Below are 16,124 nucleotides of genomic sequence, written 5' to 3' on the forward strand. Positions count from 1 at the left end.
AGCTGGCGAAAAAGCGTGGCTCATAATTATAATCAATTTGTATGCACCGAACAATACTTTAATTGCCAATGAAACTGTGTTTAAAAAAAAAAAAAAAAAAAAAAAATTCTTATGCCTAGCCAAAATGGACCTTTATTATGGACTGTATTATGTTGCAATGCAGATGGAAGTGAAAGACTTCCTCTCCTCATCATAGGAAAGCTCGATAAGCCATGATGTTTTAAGAGCATCGGGTATTTTCTGTGCAAGTACAAGGCATCTAAAAATTCAGCAGTACAGTAATCCAAAAAATAAAGCACTTGCACAGGGGAGCCAGCATAATTTGTCCTCATCTTTGAATCATGTTTGTTTTTTTCGTTGGGTGAGGTTATGTTTGCCACTGAGTTATCCAAGTGCGTTATTTGAATACTATAAACTCACCTTGTTGGATACATGTAGATTTTTTTCCCATGGCATTTGAAAGGTTTAAACTGTAAATCAATGTTAGTTGCATGCTGTAATATGTCTTGAATACTTTGGCAGTTAATTCGAAATCACGTAATTCAAAGTCAGATTTCTGCGTCCCAAAGAGTTTGAATTAACGAGGTTTAACTGTATCGTAAATCTAACATTAGTGTTCACCGGTGTTTCTGTTTCAAATGTTTACATTTCACAAGAAGAATTATCCACCACCGGTCATGTTAATATCCGAGTAATAAGAGACCGCGTGTGGAAAGTGTTTTAGACGTGGAATGTGATGAATTTGTAAGTAATTTAGGAGAGGATTCTAGTGATGCAAGAGACAACGAATCTTCCGATCTACAGGGAATCGCACCTATTGAAAGTTCAGATTAATGAAATACCTAGGCCTACTTGCTAAGGATTCTAGTGGCGTCTCCGAAGACCTTAAAAAGTAGTTAGTGGGACGTAAAACAAATAACATTATTATTATTATTAAGGATTCTAGTGATGCAAGAGACAACAAATCTTCCGATCTACAGGGAATTGAGCCTATTGCGAGTTCAGATTAATGAAATACCTAGGCCTACTTGCTAATTTTCATGTCAGATATATTTTATAGCAGTGATATGTATTTTTATCATCTCAAATATATTCAGGCAAAGCAGCTATATCCATAAATTTACACGTTTATAATTGCATAAAGACAATGTGGACCTCGCAGAGTGATATGAAGTGTTTGTTTATGCCTACTTTACTTCTCCAATGGAAGGAATTTTAGTTCATTTCATTTCTTTCAAAATGATCCTTCCTAAAATTAGGGTGCGGGGATTAATCGCGTACATACAGTGTTTCCTGCATCCCCTTATTTCATTCGACTGAACTCCATTACATTTGTTGTGAATTAGTTTATTTTCATCTTGTACTCCTTCTCCATGATTGTGTCCATACCATTTAGAAGTTTCTCTAGACCTTCTGAAGACTCAGGTATAATAATATCATCAGCTAATCTCTGAGTTTTGATTTCCTCTCCTTGGATTGTGATTCCTTTTCCAAATTCCTCTTTAATTTCCTTTACCACCTTTTCTATGTAAACATTGAAAAGGAGAGGGGACAAACTTCAGCTTTGCATCACTCCTTTCTGGATTGCTGTTTCCTTTTCATAGCCTTTGATACTTGTTACTGCAGACTGATTTTTGTACAGATTCTTTCTCAGTATCTGATCCCGCTCTCCTTCAGAATCTCAAATAGCTTAGTCCAGCCAACACTATAAATGCATTTATAGATCTACAAATGCCATGTACATAGGCTTGTCTTTCTTAATTTGACAGTCTTAAGATCAGATGTAAAGTCAGGATTGCTTCATGTGTTTCTGCATTTCTTCAGAAGCCAAAGTTATCTTCTCCCAGCTCAGATTCAACTTGTCTTTCCATTATTCTGTAAATGATATGTGGTAAAATTTTGCATGCGTGAGATACTAAATTAATGGTGCAGTATTTTTCACCCTTGTCAGCATCGGGTTTCTTGGGAATACAGTAGGTATAACAACATTTTGACTAAAATTGGACGGCACTTCCCCTGTATCACACATTACACACTAAATTGAATAACCTCCACATGCCAGTTTCTCCTAAGGCGGTCAGTAATTCTGAGGGTATGTCATTAATTCCAGGTGCTTCGTACTTATTTAGATCTCCCAAAACTCAGTCAAATTCTGACCTCAAAATTGGGGCTCTCATTTCATCAGCCAGAACCCTCATCTAATTCTTTCCCTTGATACAATTGTTTAATATGTTCCTGCCAACATTCTGCCTTGTCTTCTTTTCCCCGAAAGTGGTTTTCCATCTGAGCTCTTAGTATTCATACATCAAGTTTTCCTTTCTCCAGAGGTTCCCTTGATTTACCTGTATGTAGCATCTACCTTTCCTACAACCATACAACCTTCAACACTCTTGCACTTCTCTTTCAGCCGTTTTTTCTTTAGCTGACCTGCACTATCCACTGATTCTTACATGATCATATATATATATATATATATACATTTATTCATAGAGAATAAACACTTCCCCCATAAGGAGGTTGCCCATGAGGACAAAGTATACTATATACATTTATGACTATACAGATGATTCTTTTAACTTTCCTTTAGCAGCCTTGTTGATCTCATTCCTCATGACTGTCCACTCTTCATCTATTGCATTTCCTTAAGAGGCGGCCGGAGCTGGAACGGCCAGCCACCAGCTCAGTAGTTGTTGTAACATGGGTCAAAAGTTTGTAAGAGTTTTTATAAGGAAACGGAACAAGGTAAAATTATTTTGTTCTTATAGCGCACGGTAGTCTGTGATACACTTTTCATTAGTGCAAAAACATTTCAAAAAGAAATGCAGATATAGTTATAAAATGGTAATTAAAATAACGAATCTCCATATGAAATTGAGCTCTGAACCGCGGTTTTCCTAAACTTGTTTTAAGTCAAGATGGTGTTCAAATTGGAAGCAAACTATACCGTAGCGAAGTTTATATTTGTCTCTAAGGGGCTACTTTAACATACTTCAAAATTAGGGATTCTTTATATATTTAATCGTGATTTTAATAAAGCTCTGCTTGTTGACTTACGAGTGTCGGCCGAATGCTAGTGCTGGTAGTTCAGCCAGTTTCCGTCAGATGCCGCAGCGCCTTGTCCTTGAAGAGGGATGATGACAGATTAGCTCTTACCCACGCAAGGATGTGGTGAGTGAGATCTTCAGCTGCTATCAGTCGCTTCCTCACCCTTGCTTCATAACAAGTGGCAGTGGACACGCTGACAATACTTTGTTACTCGCTAGTTGTGGTATGACCTTTCAATAGCACGTTATATTTTGTCGTGTTTTAATATGCCGTATCTTTTTACCGAGTGCAATGGAATGGCAAAATGCTTGATTTGTAATAAGACATTAAACTTTATTAAAAATTTTAACACTGCGCGAGCTGGCCATGCGGCTAGAGGCGCGCAGCTGTGAGCTTGCATCCCGGAGATGGTGGGTTTGAATCCCACTGTCGTCAGCCCTGAAGATGGTTTTACGTGGTTTCCCATTTTCACACCAGGCAAATGCTGGGGCTGTACCTTAATTAAGGCTGCGGCCGCTTCCTTCCAACTCGTAGACCTTTCCTATCCCATCGTCGCCATAAGACCTATCTGCGTCTGTGCGACGTAAAGCTACTAGCAAAAAAAAAAGAGATGTCACTTGAAGAAGAAGGATATATGAAAGTGAGGAACCCGGCACAAGTAAGTGGAAATAAAGCTAGGACTCAGCTAAGGTCTATGTGGTCGCCAACCCAGACTCCCAAGTTCAGAGCCTATGGGGCCCGCCTTAGTTGCTTCTTACGACAGGTAGGGGATACTGTGGGTGTTATTTTACTACCCCCCACCTACAGAGGGAAGTTGCAGTGCCCCTCAGCTGTTGCGTTCTTTACCAGCACCGTTTCCGAGTTTCATAACGGGTAGGTATACAAAACCGTCGTTTACAGTCCTTGAATTTCTTGGAAATTGGGTTATCCAATGTAACTGGAATAACTCACAAGTCAGATAGGTCATTCCGGTGAGCAGCGTTGCTATTGGCTGAAGCGCGTGACGTCACCGAGAGCGAGAATGAAGTGGTAGGCCTATATTTTTGAGCTTAGTAGTTACTCTAATTACACTCCACTCAAGTCATGAAATACAGAACTAATGGATATTTAGATGCTGTAACATTTATTATTTAAAACCTATACGAAAACATACGACTTCAAATCCGTCTTTGTAAAGACAAAGAGACTCCCAGCGGCTCGGGAACGCAGGCCTTCTGCCCCTTGGCAGGTTCGATCCTGGCTCAGGACGGTGGTATTGGAAGGTCGACACGTTAAAGAACTCTTGCGGGACAACATTCCGGCACATCTGTGTCTCCGAAAACAAGTTATTTGATCGAATTGAAATTTTAACACAGTATGCAATGGAATGTTTTATACATTCTTTATATATTTCAGAACTGTTTGTTTCCAAGAGGAAAAAACTGTTATAAATTTGTAAGGCTCTTTTTTTACTCAGGGTTGTTGGAAAATTCCGTTCTTGGTCGCGTTACAATATTTATCGTATGTCCAAAGTATCACTGTGTGACTAAAAAATTCGTAAGTGAATTAACTTCTGTTATATCAGTTTGTATTTTCATTAGATAGAATTATACGAATTATGTATCACTGACTGGCCGGTACAGGGAAAGACGTGAGGCGGGGACGGGATTGATGCTCTACTTCATTTCAACATCGGAAACAGTGTCCGACGTGCTGGCCTTTGGTCACAGGGGTCCCGGTTTCGGTTCCCGGCAGGGTTGGGAATTTTAACCATAATTGGTTAATTTCTCTGGCATGGGGGCTGGGTGTATGTGTCGTCTTCATCATCATTTCAACCTCATCACGACGCGCAGGTCGCCTACGGGAGTCAAATCAAAAGACCTGCATCTGGCGAGCCAAACTTGTCTTCGGACACTCCCGGCACTAAAAGCCATATGCCATTTCATTTATATTTGTCGGAAACAGTATCTTATTTTGACTGTTTTGCTCAGCACTAACCCATGCTCAATAATTTCCTGGAATGTTTCGCATTCCGTACAAATGTCAACACCATCAGCTTCGTGCAAGTACTGTATCACAACTTCCTGGTGACAGATTATGTGACGCTGGAGGGTGAGAGGGGAATCGCTCGCTCGGCCTTGGCCTGTCTTACTGACATCTATGCACCTGCGATGTAACTATCAGTGGAGTTAGCTGTCGACAGCAACGAGACTAGTGGCGATATTTTGAAATAAAATGTGAATCTAGAACTGACTCCGGCCGCCTCTTAAGCCTGTTCATTTAGTCCTTGTGCAACATGTTCCTTGAAACAATCCTTCACTCTCTTTTCTTTCAAATATAGATCCTATTTTCTTGCATCCCTTCCTTTATTCAGTTTCTTCCACTTCAGATCATTTCATGACCACCAATTTGCAGTATTCCACGTCAGCTGCTGGGAAAATCTTGCAATCCAACACCTGGTTTCTGAATTTCTGCCTAATCATAATGAAGTCTGTTTGATAGCTTCCTCTGTCTCTAGGGGCCGAATTCATAGTCAGCACTTATAAATAAGTGGAACCCTTAAGTAATAAGGGATTACTTATAATAAGTATTCACTTATATGAGTTTACATTTCATAGACAGCACTTAAAGAGCACACTCATTGATACAGTATCACTGGAGATGTGGCAGTGCTGTAAATTATGCCCATGCTTCCTGGATCGTGCAGTTCTGGCTATCGAATAGTGGGATGATCTATTGTGCTTTGTTTATCGAAGGACATCGCACGACCGTGCGTGTAATATTTGAGGTTAAAAGATTGTCTATATTGTATTTGGTTATCAGAATGGATAACAAAACAGCGAGCTGAGATGACACCTGCAAGAACTTGCGTATAACATAGAACAAGCAGGCCGACGCAGTTTCTCATCAGAATATGAATGACGTGGGAAAAACTTGTTGTGGACAATGCAAACTACGAAAATGCCCAGTCTAATTTTCTTCTAATATGTTTACAGTTATCCAGGTACTCAAACCTATACAAATACTCATCGAATTGTAGAATATCTAGCCTTACAATGCTTTTAATGATTTGGCAAGTATATCCATAGCCGTTACGTTGTAATAGGCCTAATTACTTCCCTAATAAAATGCAAATAGTATGTTTTGATGCCATAATTTCAGAAACTTCTGATATAATCTGGCAAACAATTTGTTGACTAACCTGATATAATTAGCACAGATCAACCTTAAAATAAATGGTGGTAGTGCAACACGTTCACTTTTTTTATAACTCAGTACAGCTCTTTACTATTCCGTAGGCCTACAGTCTTAATAACTTATCAACTTGTAACACGTTTCCAATTAATTAAGCGAAATACCAGTAATGATGATGGTGATGATAATAATAACAATAACCTGAAATTAAGAGGTGGCATAAAATCTCAAAACAATATTGTAACGTGTTGGCTGTGTAAATAAGTAAATAAATGAGCACAGAACCTGGTAGCATCCTATTTCTAAGATTTATTAACTAAGCACTACAATTACAGATTTACACACACACAGACAATAGCCGAGCTTTCAACTTACACAAGTACACGGTTACACACTTACAAGGTTCGCTCTCTCTCTCTCTCTCTCTTCCTCAGTTTCTCATGTTCCATCTACAATGACACACCTACACAGAGTCATCGATTATTTACAGTACACTCACTCACTAACTCTCACTAACTCGGTCTAAGTCGCTCTTCTCTTATATAGCTGCGCCGACCCTACTGGAACAGTCCGGATGCTAGATGTATCCAGGAACCTCGCGAGATGGAAGACTCCAGATTAATAGTCGAGTAATTTCCGTCGTCCTCTGCTGTGGGACCGCGGACGGAGGCGAGAGGGCCGGCCTAGCACCAAGTGTTGCTTGTGATTGGCGCACTCGAGCGTAAGGGGGGTGGGGCCGAAACGATGATGCCCCCGGCGCGTAGCGACTTGGCATGGCGGACGCTATAACCATTACATTGTCCCCTCCTTAAGGCTGCTCGTCCCGAGCTGCTACATGATACGCTGCAATACGGTTTGTTCGGTTGGCCACCACCTTCCCATGGGGGATCCGCTGGGTCCGGTCGATGGTGTCCTCGTTCCCATTGATAACGATGAGCAAATCCTCACCTGGCAGCCAGATCTTCGGTGGCTTTCCTTTCGCCCACACCCGCGTCTACTTTCAGGGCTTGAGCGCCTTCGTAGTCCTCTGGTGCAATGCCCGGGACTGGTTTGCTCGCCCCAGATTTAGCCCTGCTGAATTTCCTTTTCTTGCGGGGTGCAGAATTTGATGTTCGTACCGGCACGCAGCTTCATGCCGGAACAAGTGTCGTGGTCAGGTGGCATCCTTGTTCGTTGGTCATCGGTTCATCTTCCATGGGTGTTTCGTCTTCTAGTGGGGGGTCCCTTCAGTTGTGCCATTGCAGTCGCTGCCTCTGTCTCACGGGCCATCGTCAGAGCCTGTTCGTAGCTCTCTTTCCTGCCGATCGTCCTCCCTGGACGGATCTCAGCGCCATGTAGTTTATCACAGGCGTCAGTCGCCTCGAGCTTGGTGTTACGTCGGGGTAACTCTTCCACAATCACGTCGCCTAGTTGTTCGACCTCGGCGTTGATTATCCGCGGCGTTATATCGGTGCACTGAGTCCTCTCCTGCAGCTGGACTCGGTAGGTGGCTCCTGGTTGCTGGACACCGCAGTGCATGTCAAGCACTCCCACAACCTTCTCGTAGGTCGCACTTGGCTTGGGGCTGCGTTGTACTGTCATCTTCTGTACACGTAGTCCGGCGATCAGATATTTGGCACTGTTCTTGGATTGAAATAATAACATTAAGTTATTTATTAGACCACCTAATCAATACAAAATCGTCTTGGATGATTTACATAAATTTGTTAGCTAATAGTGGGACATGTTTCGCCTTCTCTGAAGGCATCATCAGCCATAGTCTTAACCTTAAATTAAAAATAAGCGTCTAAATAACATGTAGTGATGAAATGAATTTTAAAATCTTGAAGAGATTTGAAGTAAAATAACATTAAAAATAACAATGATGGTTTGAAAATACAATGTGATGAGATACAATAGTGGAAGTATTAACAAAATTAACCTTAGAAGGCTGCTAAAATAAGTACAATGGAATAAAACAGATTGTTAAAAAACAAGTAGTAAGATTGCATAAAAGTAAAGTTGATAGTAATGGCGGTTATAATTTGACGATGGCGAAAAATCTTATATAATCAAAGTAAAGAGGAGAGAGTAAAAGTCAAAGTTAGTCGGGAGATCCGAAGTTCATCATGATCTTGAAGAAAAAAGATGAAAGTCAGATGCATATGGTGAAGTTGTAGAACACGTTGAGGATATGAAGTTGGTGAATAGAAGTTGAAGAACAGTTTCAAATAGGATCACTATGGACCATCTCAAAATTTGAAGTGATGTTCAAATGTTGTAAATTGTGAGTTTGTAGATATTCTAGTTGAAAAAGCATATACAAGTGGAATCTGTAAATGGAAGCAAGAAACGTAGAGTTAATTGTGTGAAAAGACATTTGAAAAATATTGAAGTAGAATCTTATGCACTTACCATTTGACGGTGACAAAGATAGCTTGTAATATTATGAGTTAGAAGTATTTGCAACAGTAGACTTCTTGCTACGTGTGTTATAACTGAAGTTTTGTGCTGGAGGGGGATCTGTTTGCGTTGACGTAACTATTAGAGGGGGGCTGCTATTGGTGGGAGGGAAGGAAGAGAGTGTATTACTGCGCGTGTTGTAACGGTGTAAGGCTATTGGAGGGAGCGATGTTCCGGTGGGTGTGGCTATGGGTTTATTGGTTGTATTTGAATTAGAGGTACTAGCGGCGGGGGGAAGGGAGGGGGGTATATTGGCTGTAGGGGAGGTGGGAACTCTAATTGATGTGAGGTTGAAGATTTTTAAGAATTTGTTGGTGAGGGAAGTTGATTCTCGTAATAAAATAAGAATCTGTTCATACAAGGGGCTTTTTTTATCAATAGTGTCATTTAGATTTTTATCTTTATTAAAATGTTGGTCGAGGAAAATAAATAAGTTTTCATATTCTGTCATGAGTTTGCTTTTATCAACTCTTTTTAGGATATGGAGGTCTTGTTCTATTGTGGTGAATTTATGCCCGGTGTCCCTCATATGGTTGGCCATTGCGGAGAATTTGTTGTGTCTTTGGGCATTGTAATGCTCGGCGTATCTGGTAGAGAAGCTGCGGCCAGTTTGGCCAACATAAGAAAAATTACATGTAGAGCATTTCAATCTGTATATTCCTGATCCAGAGTAACTATTGTCTGTGATGTTGATAGAGTTGTGATTGAAGAATAAATTGCGATTAGTGTTTTTTGTTGTGTAGGCTATTTTTATTTCGTGCTTCATTAATGAATTGGTTATCGGGTAAATGCTATGGTTAGTGAACGTGAATTTAGCGTATTTTGGTTTGACGGGTTTTAATGGAGTTAAATTGGTAGCTAGTTTCAGTTTGGTTTTACCCGATAACCAATTCATTAATGAAGCACGAAATAAAAATAGCCTACACAACAAAAAACACTAATCGCAATTTATTCTTCAATCACAACTCTATCAACATCACAGACAATAGTTACTCTGGATCAGGAATATACAGATTGAAATGCTCTACATGTAATTTTTCTTATGTTGGCCAAACTGGCCGCAGCTTCTCTACCAGATACGCCGAGCATTACAATGCCCAAAGACACAACAAATTCTCCGCAATGGCCAACCATATGAGGGACACCGGGCATAAATTCACCACAATAGAACAAGACCTCCATATCCTAAAAAGAGTTGATAAAAGCAAACTCATGACAGAATATGAAAACTTATTTATTTTCCTCGACCAACATTTTAATAAAGATAAAAATCTAAATGACACTATTGATAAAAAAAGCCCCTTGTATGAACAGATTCTTATTTTATTACGAGAATCAACTTCCCTCACCAACAAATTCTTAAAAATCTTCAACCTCACATCAATTAGAGTTCCCACCTCCCCTACAGCCAATATACCCCCCTCCCTTCCCCCCGCCGCTAGTACCTCTAATTCAAATACAACCAATAAACCCATAGCCACACCCACCGGAACATCGCTCCCTCCAATAGCCTTACACCGTTACAACACGCGCAGTAATACACTCTCTTCCTTCCCTCCCACCAATAGCAGCCCCCCTCTAATAGTTACGTCAACGCAAACAGATCCCCCTCCAGCACAAAACTTCAGTTATAACACACGTAGCAAGAAGTCTACTGTTGCAAATACTTCTAACTCATAATATTACAAGCTATCTTTGTCACCGTCAAATGGTAAGTGCATAAGATTCTACTTCAATATTTTTCAAATGTCTTTTCACACAATTAACTCTACGTTTCTTGCTTCCATTTACAGATTCCACTTGTATATGCTTTTTCAACTAGAATATCTACAAACTCACAATTTACAACATTTGAACATCACTTCAAATTTTGAGATGGTCCATAGTGATCCTATTTGAAACTGTTCTTCAACTTCTATTCACCAACTTCATATCCTCAACGTGTTCTACAACTTCACCATATGCATCTGACTTTCATCTTTTTTCTTCAAGATCATGATGAACTTCGGATCTCCCGACTAACTTTGACTTTTACTCTCTCCTCTTTACTTTGATTATATAAGATTTTTCGCCATCGTCAAATTATAACCGCCATTACTATCAACTTTACTTTTATGCAATCTTACTACTTGTTTTTTAACAATCTGTTTTATTCCATTGTACTTATTTTAGCAGCCTTCTAAGGTTAATTTTGTTAATACTTCCACTATTGTATCTCATCACATTGTATTTTCAAACCATCATTGTTATTTTTAATGTTATTTTACTTCAAATCTCTTCAAGATTTTAAAATTCATTTCATCACTACATGTTATTTAGACGCTTATTTTTAATTTAAGGTTAAGACTATGGCTGATGATGCCTTCAGAGAAGGCGAAACATGTCCCACTATTAGCTAACAAATTTATGTAAATCATCCAAGACGATTTTGTATTGATTAGGTGGTCTAATAAATAACTTAATGTTATTATTTCAATCTAATATCATCAATACGGACCAAAAATGATATTTATTACATGTAATACTGTTCTTGGATGTCGATCTGGTCTCGAACTGGGTCTGGCAGGTTCTCTTGGAAGTAATCCCGTCGTCCTGTAGGGTTTCCAACTTCACGATGGTGGAGCCGCCGTCGCTGCTAGCAGGATTCATTCACGTCTCCACAGCCATCGTTTCTGCACGCAGGGCACTCACTTCCACCGCTGGGCCTCGAACTCCCGACTCCACAACTGCGAGGATCTCTTTGGATCCTTTCTCGTCCAGTTCGTTGTCATCCCGCACATCGTCATTGTCGACCTCGGTTTCGAGAGAGCGCACTTCGTTTTGTGACTTTAACTGCTCATTCTTCCGATCACTTAAGTCTGTTTCTAGCTGGTCCGGGATAGAACTCCGTTCAGATCTTAGTTCATTAACGAGTTTGCCATAGGTAGATAAGATTTTGTTTTCAAGCTCACTAAACTTGCTTAGAAAAATCTGAAGCTGTTCGGAATTCATTTAGCTAGTATAAATTTCTGTCGACTACAAAACACGCTACCAGGTACTCGATTCTGACACCAGTTTTTTTCGTAAGAGTTTATCCACTAGTTTATCACACTTGTCCATCCCACTTCTAATGCCAGTTGTAACGTGTTGGCTGGGTAAATAAGTAAATAAATGAGTACAGAACCTGGTAGCGTCCTATTTCTAAGATTTATTAACTAAGCACTACAATTACAGATTTACACACACACAGACGATAGCCGAGCTTTCAACTTACACAAGTACACGGTTACACACTTACAAGGTTCCCTCTCGCTCGCTCGCGCTCTCTCTCTCTCTCTCACTAACTCAGTCCAAGTCACTCCTCTCTTATATAGCTGCGCCGACCCTTCTGGAACAGTCCGGATGCTAGATGTATCCAGGAACCTCGCGAGATGGAAGACTCCAGATTAATAGTCGAGTAATATCAGTCGTCCTCTGCTGTGGGACCGCGGACGGAGGCGAGAGGGCTGGCCTAGCACCAAGTGTTGCTCGTGATTGGCACACTCGAGCGTAAGGGGGGTGGGGCCGAAACTATGACGCTCCCGGCATGTAGCGACTTGGCATGGCGGACGCTATAACCATTACAATATCTTCATTAATGGTGAGATAGTGAGTCCTCTAGAGGTTATGTTCATTCTCTCAATCAAGGAACAAGAATATTCATAACTCTCACTTTACTGAAACGAAACCTTCATTAAATTGTTGGTCACATTACACTTCGACATGAAGTTCCATCTCTACTGTGTGCACGGAAAGCATTCTGTGAATGAAATGCAACATATTCAGCAAAATCATTATCCTCCATCTTGCTCCAACATAAGTGAGACACTTAAGTGTGTGTGGGAGGTCCAATTATAGCAATAAGTGGGACAATTAAGCAGGTGCTATAAAATGGAACCTGGCTTATAAGGGGCACTTATGTATAAGTGCTGTCTATGAATTCGGCCCTAGGTCTTGTCCATGTATACAGCCATCATTTGTGGTATTCGAACCAAGTATTAGGAAGGATTTATTTATGATCCATGCAGAAATCAACTAGCTGACTTCCTCTATCTTTCTTTCGTCCCAGTCCGAATTTTCTATGGCATTACCTTCTCTTCCTTGGCTTACCACTGCATTCCAGTCTCCCATAACAGTTAAGATTCTAGTCTCTTTTTACATGTTAGAGCAATCAAACTCAGTTAACATTATCATAATCATCAGTTTACAGTTGCAGATTCCTGGGTACTGTTATTAAGCTTCTTCCAGTCTTCTATTCAAGTTGGCTATGAGGTAATGGTCACGTAGCTGTGAGCTTGCATTGAGGAGATGATGGGTTTCACACCAAATATTGAGTTTGACTTGATAGAATCTGATGATGTTCTACAAATTGACGTACCAAACATGTAAGCAACAATACATTGGACAATCGGGAAGAAGTTTGGCTAAAAGATATAAGGAACATGTTAATTTAAGATATATCAGCAATGGGAGAACACATGGTAGAAAATGGTCATAAATTCACAGACATGGAATTAATACATTCGGCCCAAAAAGGTAAATTTGTGAACATTTTGAAAAATTAGAAATGTATCTTGCACAGAAAATTTATTTTGATTTGAGTTTAAATAAAAATTTACAGATGAACATCCATTATAAAAACTAGCATATATTCATTTAGGGAAGAAACAAGAAAAAAGAAGAAAAAGGTAATATCTGGAGTATATTTAAGAAGTGAATCTCATTTAACATGATCCTAATTTTGACTATATGGTGGTAGTTTACTAATGTACCATTAATAACTGTTTATTCACTGATATTATAAATTGTGATATAATAATTCTTTAAATTTAGACTAAACAAATGAATGTTGTTTTTATTCATTGATGTTGTGTTTGTATAAAATCTCTATTTTAAGTTGCACTTTGACAGTTGAATTAAATTTGTATGATGAAGAGAATGTTTATTGTTCACGGAGTGAGTTGTCCATGCGTTTAGTGATGCACAGCTGTGATCTTGCATTCGGAGGATATTGGGTTCGAACCCCACTGTCGGCAGCCCTGAAGGTCGTTTTCTGTGGTTTCCCATTTTCACACCGGGCAAATGATGGGGCTGTACCTTAATTAAGACCACGGCGGCTTCCTTCCCACTCCTAGTCCTTTCCTGTTCCATCACTGCCGTAAGACCTATCTATGTTGGTTTGTACCTAAACCCAATTGTAAACAAAGAAATAAAAGATACTGTTCTTGAAACACGTACAATGAATAAATAAGGTTCATGAACAGAAAGTCTATTTTGTTAAGCCATACTTTCCAGTTTCGACTCAATTAAATGTAACTTAAAGGTTTTCAGTCTGCTGAACACACAAGTTCAGTAGAAATATTACATACCTGTAAAAAAGAACACCTCTTGAACAAGGAATAAAAATACAAACTATTAAACACAAATAACATTCTTTGTTCTTAAATGAACGTTATCAGATTCTATCAAGTCATACTCAATATTCGTAAATATTTATGTTTATTTTTGTCCAAACACTTACGAATTTGAAATTTGCAACTTAGGGAAGTCCTGATTTGTCCCCACTCCAGTATACAGTGGAAGGCATTTGAATTAGATCCATACCTCAGCATACCTCAGGCTCAATAACAAAGGAAACTCTGTCAAATCAGATTCCATGACCCGCTTTACCATCTTCACAACCCGTTTTGACTTTGAATCCAGAAGCGACTCTCCTTCTGAATTTAAATATCACGGAATAGGTTTATAACAAGATTTATATGTACCCATTCATGCGTGTTTTTTCACGTGTCTAACTTAAGGAAAATTTCAACAAAAGTGAATTATCAGTATCTTCAAACTTGGTACCTAAAAGTTTTTCCATAAAATTCAAGGCCTAGCCAAGAGTCTCGTGGACTTTCCTCTTTGATTACTTTTAATGGATTTCAATGTGATTTGACTTCAAGAGGACATAGAAATTTTTTTATTGTTAACATTTTGTAATCTATTTTAAACTAGCTGATGTACCCATGCTTCGCTACGGGATTCTCAGAAAGACTGACTTGGTGGTTTTCCTAACTGAATTCAACATAGGTCATTACAAAAACGTCAGTAGGAATGTAGCGATTGAAAGCAATGTTATCATATAAAATACTCGATCAAATGAAAAACCGCACACTTCCTCACTTTCAACAAACAGTACTACGGTGCCGATCTAAGAGTCCAAAGTTCCAGAGATGGAGTAACCAGGTCGCAGACTGCCGTGAACACTCCTCTGTCGTTATTCCGTTAAAAATGCACACTACTCATTCCAATCAGTGCCTCATTGTAGGGATTGAATAGCTCGAATACTATGATGAACCAGTGTGTTACGTACCAGATATATTAGGAAATGTATGAACCAGAGGAATGGCATGCCAAAGAAGAATGTTATCCTAATCCCCAGCTACTTCCCGCCAATATACAGGCAGGCTGTTACAGTCGGTACGACCAGGCGAGTTGCCCGTTTGGTTAGGGGCGTGCAGCTGTGAGCTTGCATCCGGGAGATAGTGGATTTGAACCCCACTGCCGGCAACCCTGAAGATGGTATTCCGTGGTTTCCCATTTTCACACCAGTCACACCAGGCTGCACCTTAAAGCCAAGGCCGCTTCCTTCACACCACTATTCATTTCCTATCCCATCGTCGCCATAAGACCTACCTGTGTCAGTGCGACGTCAAACAAATAAAAAAAACCTTGGTATGCTGCAGTAATCCTATCTATCGGGGATGAGAGGAAACAGAAGACAAAAAGCACATCACAACAAACAATGGTCAGTGTAATGTTATTGTTGATAAAGTTTATGAGCTTTCTATGTTGCAGGCCTTCACATTAGTTTTCTTTTGACTCTGTGATATTAGGGTGTCCTACAAAATTATTTATATCGTAGACTGTAGTTCCTTATTCTCAGACTTTACATACCGATTTTCACTAAATTCTGTTTCCCCATTTTCTCGTGACTCGGCGCTGATATGGACTTAGTAACAAAAATCCAAATTCATGAATATCTCTGATTATATGCGGTACGGTAACAATGTATAAGACATAAGTGATCGGAAATTTAATAACTTCTTACATAACTACTACTAACTTATGACATAACTAAAGTTATGTTAGTTATGTAGTATTTATCGATACGACCACTAATAACATAACTTATTTGAGAATTACATTTCAGGCCTTCCCCTAAACTACCATTTCACTCAGTGCGAATAACATTATTGATAGCCTAGATTATAGCGACCTATTCCCCGACATCGCATACCAATTTTCATGAAGACACGACCACTAATACAATAAATATTTGACTATTAAATTTTAGGCCTTCCCCTAAACTACCATTTTTCTCAGCTTGTATAGCCTATATTGTAGTGACTTATTTCCCATCTTTGTCTAGCGATTTTAATTAAGACACGACCACTAATAAC

General features: G+C 39.5%; 1 protein-coding gene across 1 annotated transcript in view; it reads left to right on the plus strand.

Annotated features, from left to right (window-relative positions):
- Gcn2 (eukaryotic translation initiation factor 2 alpha kinase Gcn2) overlaps positions 1-16,124 on the plus strand; it is a 731,408-nt gene that overhangs the window by 246,931 nt on the left and 468,353 nt on the right. The window lies entirely within an intron of this gene.

Source organism: Anabrus simplex, chromosome 2 (genome assembly GCF_040414725.1).
Source record: "Anabrus simplex isolate iqAnaSimp1 chromosome 2, ASM4041472v1, whole genome shotgun sequence".
Lineage (NCBI taxonomy): Eukaryota > Metazoa > Arthropoda > Insecta > Orthoptera > Tettigoniidae > Anabrus > Anabrus simplex.